We start from the raw sequence: 16,030 nt of genomic DNA on the forward strand, positions 1-16,030 counted from the left end.
AGCACAGATAGTTAAAGTAAGTTTCGAAAAGGTTTTGGAGGATTTCAGCAGTGTTCTGAGTGCCTTTGGGGGAGCATCACTAAGTTTCAGAGAGATTTAAAGGCGTTTAAGGGGGTTAAGGAACGAATAGTTTTACCCTTGCGAGTCACCATGTTTGGCCTAACATCTTAGGAGGGGTAAACATATATGTATAAGTCTATGTGTTTTAATCTCTTATTTCAATACTTCCAGACATCATAAGTTACGTGTGTGGATCAGTTGAGAAGCTTGGGTGTCTTTAGATAATTCATTAAAAGCATCATACACCTCATACTGTGTAACAAAAACTAGCCTTAACCTTTTGGAGGCGGATTCTTTCGCTATATTCTGGTTTCCATTTTTAGAGTCCAGACATCTTCCGTATACCCAATAGATCAGTGGTCACCAAACTGCGGCCCGCGGGCCGCATACGGCCCTCGACCAGGTTTTGTGCGGCCCGCGAACTGATTTTGAATGTATGAGAAAGCTGCCCACTCAAAGATTCCATAATGAAAATTTAAAATTTCACTATATGTTAATACTTTATTGAGAATTAATTTTGTCAATATCATGGAGAATTTTTCAAAAGAAGTGAGATTTTGAATGTTTTCCAAACTGTAAAAGGCTACTTTTTCAAATTTTGTTTCGAAAATAATCGGAACTGTTGTTAAGAATGTTGTGTTTCGCTTAAATAATGAGTTTAGGCTTAGTTTCACAGGATCTCTGTCATGGATTTTGGACTCATTATTGGTAATTTGTTTAATTACACACAAATTAATTATTAATTATTTTTCCATTTTGTTTCTATCGGCGAAAAAAAATATTGTATATACTTTATATTCACCACTTCTGCCAGGAAACTATGTATTCCAAATATTTTTTACAAAATGTTTGCCCAAACTTTCGGAATTTCGCTAAAAACTTCAGGGATTGGGCAAGATACTCTTTATTCTCCTAGCAATACTTTTGGGAATCCCCTTTAAAATATCTATTCTAAATCGGCTACAAATACTTGTTTATATTGCTTAGAAAATCATGTCTGCAGGTTTTTCTTCATTGACTTCTTAAGAAATGATTCTGGAATTTCTCCAATCCACGAGAAGTCCCAAAAATCTCACAGTTCCAAGATTTTTTTTAATAGTTCTCAGGAAATCCTTAAGCTGCAGTAAGAAACTCTATTCGGAAATTTGTCAAAACTAATTCCAGTGGTATTACAAGAAATTTGTCTGTGTTCGTGTCTAGGTCTTCCACAATTCTGCACTTAAAATCTGCGCTATAAGTACGCTGTAAGTTTATCCACATTATTCTTAAAAAGGTCCATATTGTTCTTCAGCGTCACTTTCGCTTTGTAACTTTAACTTTTGTAACTTTAAGTAGCTTGTTTGAAATGATTAGCAATATTATTAATATCAAGAACTGCAAAACCTAATTATTACCGCTTTGAAAACCCTGTTTTAATACCCTACGATTTTCAGGATTTTTTCAAGTAAAATAAAATCTTCTGATAACTCCAGGTTGTTTAGTTCTTGGCTCCATTGAAAAAAAAATCTTTTTATTTATGAATTTCAACAAAATTAATTCTTTACACTTTAAAAAAAATCAAACAAATGTATTTTGTGTTGAATCTTCGAAAATGTTGAAAATAAACTCTTGAATGACTAGCGGCCCGCAGTCTTTTTTCAAAATTCGATTTTGGCCCGCAAAGACAGTTAGGCTGAGGATCACTGCAATAGATGCATATTGCCTGGTTTTAGGCCTAAAACATCATTAAACAGCCACCATCTTGAGTTTGAAGCCGTTATCTTGGATTTTAAACCGTTACATTATATATTCTGGTCGCAATATTTGGACTCCGGACTAAATATCTTCTACACACACTGGAACCCCTATTTATGCACATGGATGAGACTGCATAAATTAAAAATGTGCATAAATTAAAATAGGCATAAAAAAGGGAAATTTATGCATAAATCAAGTTTGGGCTTTAACGAGGGAATCTAGTACGCGAGAACAGGTCTTGCTCTTGGGTATTTGAGGTGGGGTTTCCAGAAAGTTCTCAGAGAACCTGAAAATGGGGGTTCAAAGGGGCTCCAGGGGCGTTTTAAGGGGCTGTTTCAAGGGACTTAGGGAGCCTATTAAGGGCTATCTGTCAAGATTTGTAGGCGTTGTAATGGGAATACGGGGAATTCAAGGTCATTTTAATAGTATTAAGGGGTTTTCAAGGACGTTTCAAGGGGCTTTAAGGGTTATTCAAGGGATATCAGGAGCCATTAAAGGGGTAGCAAGGGTTTGAGGGGTGTTTCAAGGTATTTCAGAGAAATTAAAGAGTTTCAGGGTGTTTCAGAAACATTTAAGGGCGTTCCTAGAAATTTTAGGGCGTTTGATCGCATTTCAAGTGGTTTTCTGGTGCGTTTCAGGGGGTTTATGGACCCTATTAAAGGCGTCCAAAGGGTTTCAGAGGCATTTCAAATTGCTTATGATGATTTCAAGGGCATTTCAATGGGATTACGTGGGTTTCATGGGCGTTTCAGCATCGTATCAGGGGGTCTCAACAACACCTTTGAATGAAAGGATATTTCAGGGGCGTTTCAAAAAATGTGTGATGGAGTTTCTTAAAACCTTTTGAATCTTCCTGAAATGCTTCTAAAATCCCCTTAACCCTCTAATACCCAATCCCGCCTTTAGACGGGGTATAGTTTGAGCATTTTTGTAATTTATGTTTCGTGGAAAATCATTTAAAGGAAAATATAAAAGTGTGGGGATGTTCAAAAATAAAAATTAGAAAAATCAATAACTTAAATTCACGAAATCGAGAATTAAAAAGAATCATCTTCCAAAACATATTTAAATCGATTTTAGATGACGAAAAATGATATTAAGATCAAAATCAAAAATTTGGGTATTAGAGGGTTAAACCCCCTCGGACCCCATGTAACGCAACTGAAACGGTACGAAGCCCCCGAAAACTCCTCCGTAACGCTTCCGTTACGTCTCTGAATCCCGCCGGAAATGCTCTGAAACTTCCTGGAACAACTGAGATTTTCCGAAAACCCCGAGAACTTTTCTGTAACGCTTCCGTAACACCTCTGAATCTTGCCGGAAATGCTCTGAACTTTCTGAAATGACTCAAAAATCCCCCTTAAACCCTCTCGAACCCCATGTCACGCACCAGAAACCCCCGAAAATTCGTTCGAAAATCCTCCTGAGATCTCCTGGTTCCCCGCTGAAACCCCTTGGGACCCCCTGAAACGCCCTTGTAACCCTCCTTTGCTCTCCCCTATAAATACCGTCTGGCCGCTGTTGCAATAGTTTCCGGCATTATTGAATATTGGTTCTGAGTGGCTTTCCCCTTTTTTTATGCAGGGCATAAAAAAAGGGCATAAATTAAAGGTGCATAAAAATAACATGCATGAAAGAGGATTTAGTGTATAAAATATATCCATATTTCAGGCTCTAAACTAAATCTCCATTAAATAACGACCACCTTCAATTTTGAGATGCCATCTTGGATATTCTAGTCACCATTCTTGAACTCCGGTCGTTTCTCCCATACAAAAACTTTTAGGAAATAAAACTCCATTAAACAGACACCATCTTGGATTTTAGACCACCATTTTGGATATTATGCTCGCCATTTTTGGACTCCAGACACCTTTTCCACACCAAATATGTCCCATATTGCATGGTTTTAGAGCCTTAAACTCAATTAAACATTAGACTGCTTTAATCCGAAAAATCGGTCAATGGGAAGTGTCTTAAAAGTGAGTGATCTTTTTGTACACAGACACATACACCATCTCAATTCGTCGAACTGAGATGATTGGTATATGTGACTTGACCTTCCGAGCCTTCGATGGAACATACTTTTTTTTATGTGAACATATAGCCTTTCAATTCACTTTGGTAAATGAGAAAGGCCAAAATCAGACATGGTGTAGACTGGAAAACTTAATCTGTAAGAGTTTTTTTTTTTTATCTTATTCTATGCTTGGGGTCCAGAAGGGTTATCTATATCCACCCGTATACACCCTTGAATTTTTTATAAATCTTCTTATATTATTTTTTGACCTCATTGTAAATATGGCATCCAATATACCGTCAGAGAGGGTGTCATTGGGCCAAAATTGCAAAGTTCATCCCTTTGCAGGTCGTTACAGAAATATTTTAGCTCTAAATCAATGTTGAACTCTGTAGGCACGTTCATTTTTATATTGTTTAGGATTGTTTAAAGCCGCGCTTCCCAAACTTTGTTTTCGCGGCGCACCAGCTTAAACGAGTAGAAAAAGTGAGCCTGCGACACGTTAAGGCGCCGCGAAAATCGAGTTTGGGAAGCGCTGGTTTCAAGTATTATAATTAGATATAAATAATAAGAGTAAGGTGGGACAAAAATTCGACCCTAGTTGACAATTCAATTTTTCTCGAAAAACAGAAAGAGATGAAAATAAAGATTAAAATAAGCCATGAGCTAAAATTTAGCTGAACAAAAATACGCCAAATATCTTTTTAAGTTTGAGTTACAACACTTTTTGTATGTGTGCGTCTTATTCGAACTCGAAATCTGGTATTCGAAGTTCGAATCTGGTTTTGAAAATGCTTTGACATCCATGTGCACAACAGAACATGTGCTCGATGAACAAATTGAGATTTGAATTATGAAAAGAAATCCACGTACTCCAGTGAGACTCGAACTCACGACTCCCAATCCGCTAGACGGGCGCTTCTATTCCTTCAAGCTACGGAGTCACTCGACTATCTCCGTCGCCAGTAGGCCTAGAACTGAACTCGATTCTACAGTCGCACGTGGTTATCTTCTTTTCACAATCCAAACCTCCTTCGGATGGGATTAGATGAACATCTTACACATACATACACTGTGTTCATCGAGCACATGTACTGTTGTGCCCATGGATGGCAAAGCATTTTCAACACATATTTTATATTTATATATATATATTTAATGGTTGTTGATATTTTTCGGTGATTGCTACACACTAACGCCTCGATTTATTACGTTTCGACTTACTCTTCTACAGCCATCATCAGATTTGTCTAAATCGATACACTCGTCACAAGTGTGGATCTATTACCGATTTAGACAAATCTGATGATGGCTGAAGAAGAGTAAGCCGAAACGTATTAAATCGAGGCGATAGTGTGTAGCAATCACCGAAAAATATTAACAACCAATAAATATATTATTGGACGGTGACTAAAACCCTACAGAATAGAATCTAATTTTTGTCAAAATTCGCTAATCGTAGCACGCTATAGTCATGTGACTTAAAACTCAAAAAAGAATTCTTGTCGCACTTCACTATATGCGTAATGAAACATTATAAGGTTGAAATTCATCAACATAAAAATAAAAAAAAAAATCTCAGATTTTTTTTCTTGCATCAATTTTTCCTACAGTTGAATAACAATTTTATCAACACCAATGCAAGCGCCACGAAAACAGCGTTGCCACCAGCGCGCGCGATCGTTCCACTACATTTATAAGAGAACATTTTTCTCTACACACTGCACAGTGGGAAAAATCGACCCAAAAAACGGATCTTTTAACGCCGCTGGTTTCGGTACGTGAAGTTGACCATTTCTGACGTAAAAAAGTACGAGAAATCGATTGGCGCTAAATTCATTCACCGCACGGCACGGGAAGTGGTCCATTTTGCCCCATTTGCCCTTTTTTTCATACAAAAAGAGAATCTAAATGTACTTTCAAACAACCAACACGACTGAAGATAGTTGAAAATAGCTGCAGGTGTAATCAGAGGTTAATAGTAATCATAAGAATGCATGAAAGATCCTTGTAAATGCTCATTTTGCCCCATATGCCCCAACAACTGCTGGAAATTCACACGTTTACCTAATTTTGAATGGCTTTTTAATGTTACTGATTTTAAGTTGATTTGTTAGACATTAACCCGTATCGGCCTGAGTCAGCGCATATGAACTAAAATTCTCACCGCTCAGCGAATACACAACGGATTTGAATAATTTTTTGACAGTACACTCGTACATATGTCTAGTTTGTAAAAGTGGACAGAGAACGTCGGAATGGTCCCTATGGCCGGAGTTATTCCGGTGGGTCACTGGGTCAGACTCGTATAAAAAGGGCTGTTTTTCGGTACACAGAGTGTTTTCCATTATGATTCGCTACTAAACTTACTCTATTTTCACTAAAACTTATACCTTTGCAACCAAACATTGTCTCCACACAGTTTTTGACCGTTTAGGAACTACCGGATGTGGCCACCGGACATAATCTACGGAGGAACCTGCCACATACTGTATACTGGGGTACACAACCATACCCCATTTTTTGCTGCTCTATGTATTGACTTCAGCGGTATAGTGTCTGAGAAGAATTTGTTCTGTATACTGAACTCTTTATTTTGGGATTTTCATTTTTGTGATTAATCCACCTAAAAGTGCGACAGAAATTCACTTTTTTCAAAAATGAAGATAGAGTGTTGGAGTCTTCTGCAAAGTTGTAGAAAGATGTATTGTAGGAAAGTTTGCCGAACAAACTATTACCATATTTGCATAATTATAAGAGCTATGTGTCGTTTTTTGTGAACTACCCCTCAAAATAGTTTTTTCGTTATATCTTTTTCTGGGGATTTTTGGTAATTTTCGTGTGTTCTACAAAGTTGTTCTTTGTCATGAAATACACCTCATTCTGCTTTTTTATCATTGGAATAACGCTCCATGTGGAACAGAGCCTGCATCTCAACTTGAACGTAAATAGATTTTCTTAATAAGTCCTTGGAGAAATCCCCGGTGGAATCATGGAACGAATATTATAGAAATACCTGGAATGATAATAGGTCTCCTCCAGAATGTATTGAAGGAATACCCCTTGCAATAACAATCACTAGCGTAGGCAGCCTTTCTTTTTTTTTTCACTAATTCTTTTTGATAAATACTAAGAAAAGCGGGATGAAGGAGAGGGCAAGTCCCTTGTCTTGTATATTTACAACTGAGATTCCTACAAAAGTGCTGCTGTGAATCCTCCAGAAATTTCTTTAAAATTTCTTGCTGTGATTCTTTCAGAGATTTCCAGTAGTATTTCAAGCGAAATTCCTAAAGAGAGAAATCTGAAAAAATCATTGGAAATATCTATAGAAATCCTTGGAGAAATCACAGAATGGATTTGTATATGATAACGTGGACATACTTCTTGAGCAATCTCAGCAAGAATTTCAGCATTTCAGCAGGAATTCCTTGAGACGTTATCCAAAGATTTCTTCATTTTCCCAAGTGTTCCTCTTGATATTTTCGGCAGATTTCTCCAAGAGTTCCTTCAGGAATTTCTCTAGGAAATCTTCTAGGATACCTATCGTGATTTCTGCATTGATCCATTGTGTGTTGTTCTCAAAGTTCTGTGCCAAATTTATCCTGAATCGGATTAAATAATTTCTTCACAAGCTCACCCAGGGTTTTTTTTGCCGAATTCCTCTAGTGATTTTTCTCTGAATCTCTCTTCGTATTCTGGAAATCCTCTTCAAATTTCTTTGAGAATTCCTGTTGAAAGTGGTCCTGAAATGGTACTGTGGTTTTTTTAGGCTTTCGTGGTGGCAATCCTACAAGAAGTGCTGCTGGAATTCTTCAACCAATTCCGGCTAGAAATACTTCCGGAGGATTCCCAAAAGCAAAAACTGCAGAAATATCATCTAGAAGTGCTTGAGAAATCTTAAGAAAAAATACTTGGAGAAATCCTGGTAGAAGTTCATGAATGAATCCGTGCAGGAATTTCTAAGGTTATTCCGAGAGGAATTATTGGAGGAATCCTTGGAAAAATCCCTAAAAGGCTGACCGGAGCAATTTGTGGAAGAATCCTAGAAGAAATCCATGGAGAAATTCCAGAAATTTCCATCAAACATTTCTAGGGGAATTCCAAGAGGATTTCTCAAATAATTTGGGAAGCTTGCTGTGGGGTGTCTGTGAAAACTCTTCCTGGGATTCCTCAAGGAAATCTCTGGCAATTCTTCCAGAAACTTCTGTTATGAATCCTTCAGAGAATTTGTGAAAGATAACTCTAGGAATTTCTTATTGTATTCCAGTCATTACTGCTGAGATTCCTTCAGGAACTCCTACTGATTTTTTTCGAATTCTTGATAAATTTCATGCATTTTCAGCATCTCCAATTGTTACTGTCGAGAATCTTCCAGGAATTCTTGGATAATTTCCTGTAGGTGGGAAACTCAGAAAAAATCCTGGGGGATTCCAGTCTGAAATTTATAGAAGAATCCCAGCAGCAGTCCAGTAGCAATCCCAGCAGTAGTTCCCAAAATAATCTAAAGAGGATTCCTAGTAGGAGTACTTAGTTTCTAAAGAAAATTATACTGCTATCGCTGGAGGAATCCCAGCAAGAAATTTTAGTGAAAATGCCAGAAGGGTTTATGAAAGTATCCTTGCAAAAATTGCAGGAGCAATCTGAAGAATAAATTATAAAGTAATCATTGGAACTACTGGCGGAATTTATGAAGGGATTTCGAGAGCAATTTCTGAAAGTATCTATAGGGAAATCACTGAAAGAACTATTGAAGGATTTTTTAGAAAAATCCGTGGAGGAATTCATGCAAAAATACTTGGAGAAATCACTTGACAAATCACAGGAAGAATTCCTGGAAGAACTTCAAGTGAACTCCCAGGAAGAGTCCTGGATGGAATGAGCAATCCCAGTAGCAATTCCTAGAGGAACCAAACAGGCATTCCGGAGACAATCCAAGAGAAATTTATGAAAACATTATCTTGGAATTCTTCAACAAATGCCTGATGGCATTATTTTAAATATTCTTGTTGGGATTGTTTCAAAGGTGTCTGCAATAGTTCCTTTACATATCCTTACAAGGATTCCTCCAGAGATTTATCTAAGGTGTCTTATAGAAAATCCTCTTGCTATGTCTCCAGAGATTTCTTCAAGAATTCCTTAAGGACTATGTCTTGGAATAGCAACAGATATTACTACTAGGAATTCTTAAAAAATTACTGCTGGGATTTCTCAAGTATTTCCAGCTGAAAGAACTCCAGGATGATCTGTAGCGAGAGATACCTGCGTAATCCCAGCAAAAGCTCCTGATGGTTTCTACCAGAAATTTATAAATAAATCCCAGCAATATTCCTGAAGTAATACCAGTAAGAATTTCTAAAAGAATGTCAAGGTGATTTCCAATTGGAATTATTGGGAACATTCTAAGAACATTTTTGTAGTAATCCTCGTAGAAATCCTTGAAGGAATCACAGCAGTAAATTTCGAAGGAATCTCAGCTTTAAATACCGTTTCCGTAGCGTAAATACTAGCGTTGGCATGCTTCTCACTTTCCTAAATAAGCACAAGACAGAGACAGATGGAAGAGGGGATTAGCCCTCTCCTTCATCCCGCTTTTCTTAGTATTTATCAAAAAGAATTAGTGAAAAAAAAGAAAAGGCTGCCTACGCTAGTGGTTGTTATTGCAAGGGAAATTCCTTCAATACGTTCTGGAGGAGACCTATTATCATTCCAGGTATTTCTATAATATTCGTTCCATGATTCCACCAGGGATTTCTCCAAGGACTTATTAAGAAAATCTATTTACGTTCAAGTTGAGATGCAGGCTCAGTTCCACATGGAGCGTTATTCCAATGATAAAAAAGCAGAGGAGGTGTATTTCATGACAAAGAACAACTTTGTAGAACACACGAAAATTACCAAAAATCCCCAGAAAAAGATATAACGAAAAAACTATTTTGAGGGGTCGTTCACAAAAAACGACACATAGCTCTTATAATTAAGCAAATATGGTAATAGTTTGTTCGGCAAACTTTCCTACAATACATCTTTCTACAACTTATCTTCATTTTTGAAAAAAGTGAATTTCTGTCGCACTTTTAGGTGGATTAATCACAAAAGTGATAATCCCAAAATAAAGAGTTCAGTATACAGAACAAATTCTTCTCAGACACTATACCGCTGAAGTCAATACATACAGCAGCAAAAAATGGGATATGGTTGTGTACCCCAGTATACAGTATGTGGCAGGTTCCTCCGTAGATTATGTCCGGTGGCCACATCCGGTAGTTCCTAAACGGTCAAAAACTGTGTGGAGACAATGTTTGGTTGCAAAGGTATAAGTTTTAGTGAAAATAGAGTGAGTTTAGTAGCGAATCATAATGGAAAACACTCTGTGTACCGAAAAACAGCCCTTTTTATACGAATCTGACCCAGTGACCCACCGGAATAACTCCGGCCATAGGGACCATTCCGACGTTCTCTGTCCACTTTTACAAACTAGACATATGTACGAGTGTACTGTCAAAAAATTATTCAAATCCGTTGTGCATTCGCTGAACGGTGAGAATTTTAGTTCATATGCGCTGACTCAGGCCGATACGGGTTAACAAAAAGTGATACATACACTCCCGTTCAAAAGTTTGGGGTCACCCCCTCAAAAACATGTCATTTTTTTAGGCCCATATCTCCGCTTATTTGCGTCCGATTTGAAAACCCTAGGTTTCATTCAAAAGATAATAAGTCAAAGAAACTTTGAACATGATTTAAAAGAAACTTTTTCAAAAAAAATTGTATATAAACTTAACCCAAAGTTGCCAAATTTTCTAAAAATGAATATAAATTTACGGCAGTGTCGCTGGAAGTTGGGTCGACCAAATTTTAAGATGAGAGCGGTAATATGACCCATTTTCTATTAGCTTTCAACTGCTTTTTACAGAACTTAGCTAAACAATCTAGAAAAAAAAGTTATTAAGTAAATTAATCCTTGATGTCATCGACCAAAAGTTTGGGGTCACCCCTCAATATGATGTATCGGCCAAAAGTTTGGGGTCAATTTCGTAAAACATGGAAAAGTGATTTGGTGATATCTTCGTCATCTATAGTTTAATTTTAATTATTTTTGGCTCATTTCAAAGATAATTAACTAAATTTACGTTTGATGTCTTCAACTTAACGTATTTAACGATTTTTGTATATAAAAATGTTATGTAAAGTTAGCACATTTTACCACGCTTCAAAAAATGAGGCTACTTTACGTTAAGTTTTAGTATGTAAATTTCAACAAATATGTGTGGTTCAATGTCTATGCAGTAAGTATCATTCATTTTGTTTCAAAAAAGCCAAGAAAAATTAAAATTGAATGAAAGATGACAAAGATATCAACATATCACTTTTCCATGTTTTACGAAAGTGACCCCAAACTTTTGGTCGATGACATCAAGGATTAATTTACTTAATAACTTTTTTTCTAGATAATTTCAATGTTCCATAGCAGTATCTGTTTCTTATAAATACATTTAAAATATCATTTTTATATGATAATAGGGCAACATGGGGCAAATTGGACAACTCCTGATGGTGAATCTGGTAATAATAGATCTATTGCTTTTTTGTTTATGCTAAAAAATCGACTTTTAATCAGTAACATTAAAAATCCATTTAAAGTTATGTAAAATTCACAATTTCCAGCAGTTGTTGGGGCATATGGGGCAAAATAAACATTTGAAAGGATGTTCAATTTATTTTTATGATTGCTATTAACCTCTAATTACACCTGCAGTTATTTTCAACAATCTTCAGTCGTGTTGGTTGTTTGAAAGTACATTTAGATTCTCTTTTTGTATGAAAAAAAGGCAAAATGGGGCAAAATGGACCACTTCCCGTGCCGTGCGGTGAATGAATTTAGCACCGATCGATTTCTCGTATTTTTTTTACGTCAGAAATGGTCAACTTCACGTACCGAAACCAGCGGCGTTAAAAGATCCGTTTTTTGGGTCAATTTTTCCCACTGTGCACTGTTTTACCAGGAATCGCTGTAAAATATTTTCTATTCCCGAGTGACAAACCCATTCCGTATTCCATCGTGTACGCCGTAGGACCGCTAAAACTGCCCGTGGACTGCTGCGGAGAGCGCCGGAAAAATGACAGTCGCATCTGCCCGGTTGGCAATCTGCCGACGACCGACCTGCCAGCATGCCATCTATGCCTGGTAGCCAATCATGATGCTTTGGTGCTCGATATCTTCCTTGGAAGTATAGAGGCGAAAACTGGGAGAACGACAGTCATAGATTGACGTACGGTCGCCAAAATGAAAAGACATATGAGTTGGGTTTTGATGGTAGCATAAAATGCAGACAGCTAGAAGAGGAATATGGTTGTCGTTTATTAAATAATGTCAATACAATCAAATTGTAAAAGAAACAAAAATTAAAAAAAACAACACTTTTTATATTTGAAAATAAATGAAAAATAAAATGCACGACTCCATATATAAACCAAGAATAAATGCCAATTTACCAGATTAATGGAAATCTAAAAAATTACAAAAATAAATGTTATAAGATAAAGTAGAACAAATGCCAAAAAAATTAAAAACAAACCAAAACTTAAAAATTTAACAATAGTAACAGTAAATAGTTAAACTGCTCATTTTTTCCAACCATACGATGAGTTTTTCTTAATGTTTTCTTTTAATTACTTTTCTTGTCATTTTTACCTATTCCAGTGCACAATTTTATTTCTTCCCCAACTAGTGAGATATGCAAGCTGGAATCACTGTTGGTAGTTTTGGGACCGAATGGGACACACTCTCGAAATTGGTGCGGAAAATTGGCGCTCATGGTATCACTCAGTCTGAATTTGACCGATGCGACAGGTTGCTTTCCGAAAGCCTCGTCGTCGTCGTCGTGCACATACGTTTGACCAATAGTCTCCACGTTGTCGTCGTCGTCGTCGTCGTCGTAGCAAAGCCGGCCGACAACCAACGGCGGACGCGGTAAGGAATGTAAATTTTTAACGATGTTATCATTCGTCATGGTCGGGCGGTGTCAATAAAATTCCATCGCCGACGACTCTTGGCACGACTTTTGGAAGTGGTGAATTTAGGCGGACTGTTTCGTCTTTTATTAATATCATCCGTGTTTCGAATATTTTTCCGGTGCTGGATCTCTTAGAGGTGGAGGTCGAGCTCAACTAGATGGCCCGATAGTGTGGTTGGGGGAAATAAACATTTGATTTTTGTCGCTCTCGCAAATCTTGACAAAACGTGCTTAAATTTAGCGTTGGAAGCAATTTGATTACCGATAAATTTTGCTCGATTTCAGGGCATGTCAAACTCAACCTAGCGACAGTTCAAATATTTAGATGCGACGAAAATTTATGCTTAGTATACAATAAAAACCCTAATTAATCCACCTAGCGGTGATGGTGCCTTTCTCGTGCTTTAAAATATCCTTTCAACAAAACTCGAGCGACATGTTGATGACATTGACATAAATACAAATACATTTTATATTAGCATAACATCCAATATTCAGAAAATATAAGACAACGATCCAAAACTCAAACCAAAAAAATGTGTCATGAAGCCGCAAAATTTTGAAACGTCATTTTAGATTTTCCGGTCATCATTTTATGACTCTGGATATCTACCCCAACTAAACTAATCGCCATCTTGAACATTGGGACACCATCTTGGATGTTCTGGTATTCATTTTTGGACTCTGCACCTAAAATTACATAAAATAGTCGCAGTATTGAATTTTGGCATGTCGTTTATGACTCCGAACATATTTCCCATACCAAATACACTTATTTTACATAGTTTTAGAGCTCAAAATTCCTTAAAACAGCCACCATCTTCTGTTGACGCGATCAAATCCTTATTTTTCCATTCATTTTGACCCATCCTGCTATAAATTTATACCTTAGGAATCTGAAATGGTACGATTTGATGAAATCGCTTTAGTTTTGTCTATATTTTGATCTCATATATGAGAACTTAGACCTATTCGTCACTGTTGTTCATACCTAATGTTTATCAGGCCATTAAACAAAGCCACGATTTAATTTTTCACATGAACGTTGGTTCTGCTACACAACAGCTAGTCTCTAATGTAATCTAAGGCTATTTTCTTGCTAAACGTTCATTAGATTATCTGCGATTTTATGTGTCGTATGTATGGGTTTGGTTCATTTTTATATTTGGTAATTTCAGGTGGGATAGCCGGATCTGATTCCATGAGTCATGGACCATGACACTACCGGTTGTCCCAATTATGGTCTGAGAATATTTTATTGCTATTTATTCACCTTTACCTAATCACCGCGATTTGATATATCGCATTAATGGGTTTGCTTCACTTTTACTTCTAACCACTTTCGAAGCCACAGCTGAACCCGCAACACTACCGCGAATCTAATGTGGTCTGACCCTATTTTTCCATCAGGTTGTCGATAAGTCGTGATCAGTCTTGTTAGAGATCAAAGTCATTTGAACTTTTTCGTCGATATTCGACCTCCTTTGTCTCCGACATTCGCAACACAAGCAATCAAACTACACTGAAAAATATTTAAACCCAAAGAATAAGTTCTAAAAACTCAAATTTGGCTAAACAGCTTATAGTTTTTACTCAGCATTGGGTTGTTTTCTCCCTCACCCCACACGAATGTTGTCAAAAACGAAGAGAGAAGCACCGACATATCCGTGCGGCTCCGTGGAAGAAGCCAAATTTGGGTTATCTTGACTAAACCCAAATTTGCGTCAAATATGGCCTCCGCTGGGTGAAAATTACTTACCACTGGGTGAAAATTTTTGCAGCGATCAAATGAGATTTACCTAGTGACCACTATCGCTGTTTGACGCAAATTTGAGTAATTCCACGGAGGTGCGGGATTGCGTCAAAAGAACTTAAATTTGGGTTGATTTGTAGTTCCGTGTACTGTTCGAATCAAAAATGTCAAACGAATGCACTTCACCACGATAGCGACTTCGGGAGACGGTTCGGCTTTTGTTATTCCTGTCTTCTTCTATAATAAGAGCTATGTTGCCCATCTGCACAGTTAGAAAAAATCACCGACATCGGTAATGTTTTACCAAAATCTCAACCGTTAAGTTTGTTTTACAGGAAAAATTCGGTGAAGGTAGCAACTTCTACCGAAGTTCGTTAGAGTTTGACAGATAAACGATAACATTTTACCGAAATTTGATATTTTTACAGAATTTTGTTAAAAATACATTACCGAACGCTCAGCGGATGAGATTTCCGAAAAAATTACCGAACGCGATTAGCTGTGTGTGTGTCGTATTCAATGCAACATGCAATGATAAACTAATACATATTAACATTCATAATCGGAATTGGCTGAAAATCTATGCGTATAGCTAGACACATGTCATCGTGTCAGATGACATTGATTTGACCCTTTCTTATGTTTATTGATCTTCGTTCTACTGCTCGTGTTGTGTACGCACGAATGTAACAAAGCCGACGGACACCCGACTGCGGCAACGAAATGAAAGTAGTAAAAAGTGTCGAATGTTTACAAGATTGGGCGTGATTTGATGAACGCATCCATGGGTTTGGTAAAATTTTACATTTTACTTCCCGGATCTGATTCCGGGTAACTACCGGCTGAACCAAATATGGTGTAACATTATTGTCTTGTTAACTGCTCATCGGTTAACCAAAAACGCTGCAAATTGAAGTTGTCACATGCAGGGTTTGACAATTTCGACGGGACTCTCGGAACCAATTCCGGAACACTACCAGTTGTCTTTAGTGTGACGTAAGGTTATTTTCTAGCTAACTGTTCATCAGGTTATCGCAAAAGCCACGATTTGATGTGTCACATGCCTGAATTTGGTTTACTTTTACATTTGGCCTCTTCCGGCCACTCAAAACCGATTCCGAAACACTTGCTGGCCGTTTATTAGATTATCTAAAAAGCCGCTATTTGATGTGACGCATGCACGGGTTTGTTTCTCTTTCAGATTTAACCACTTCGGCGGAAACTCCGGAACGGGTTCCGGAACACTACTGGTTCAGATATGATCTGAGACTATTTTCCTGCTTACCGCTCATCAGGTTATCGAAAATGCCGTGGTTTGATGTGTCGCTTGTATGGGTTTGGTTCACTTGTATATTTGGCCACTTCCAGCGGGACGCCTAGAACCGGTTCCGGAACACTACCGGTTCAGATATGGTCTGAGATGATTTTCCTGCTCATTATCCATCA

This window comes from Aedes albopictus, chromosome 2 (genome assembly GCF_035046485.1).
Source record: "Aedes albopictus strain Foshan chromosome 2, AalbF5, whole genome shotgun sequence".
In the NCBI taxonomy this organism is placed as follows: Eukaryota; Metazoa; Arthropoda; class Insecta; order Diptera; family Culicidae; genus Aedes; species Aedes albopictus.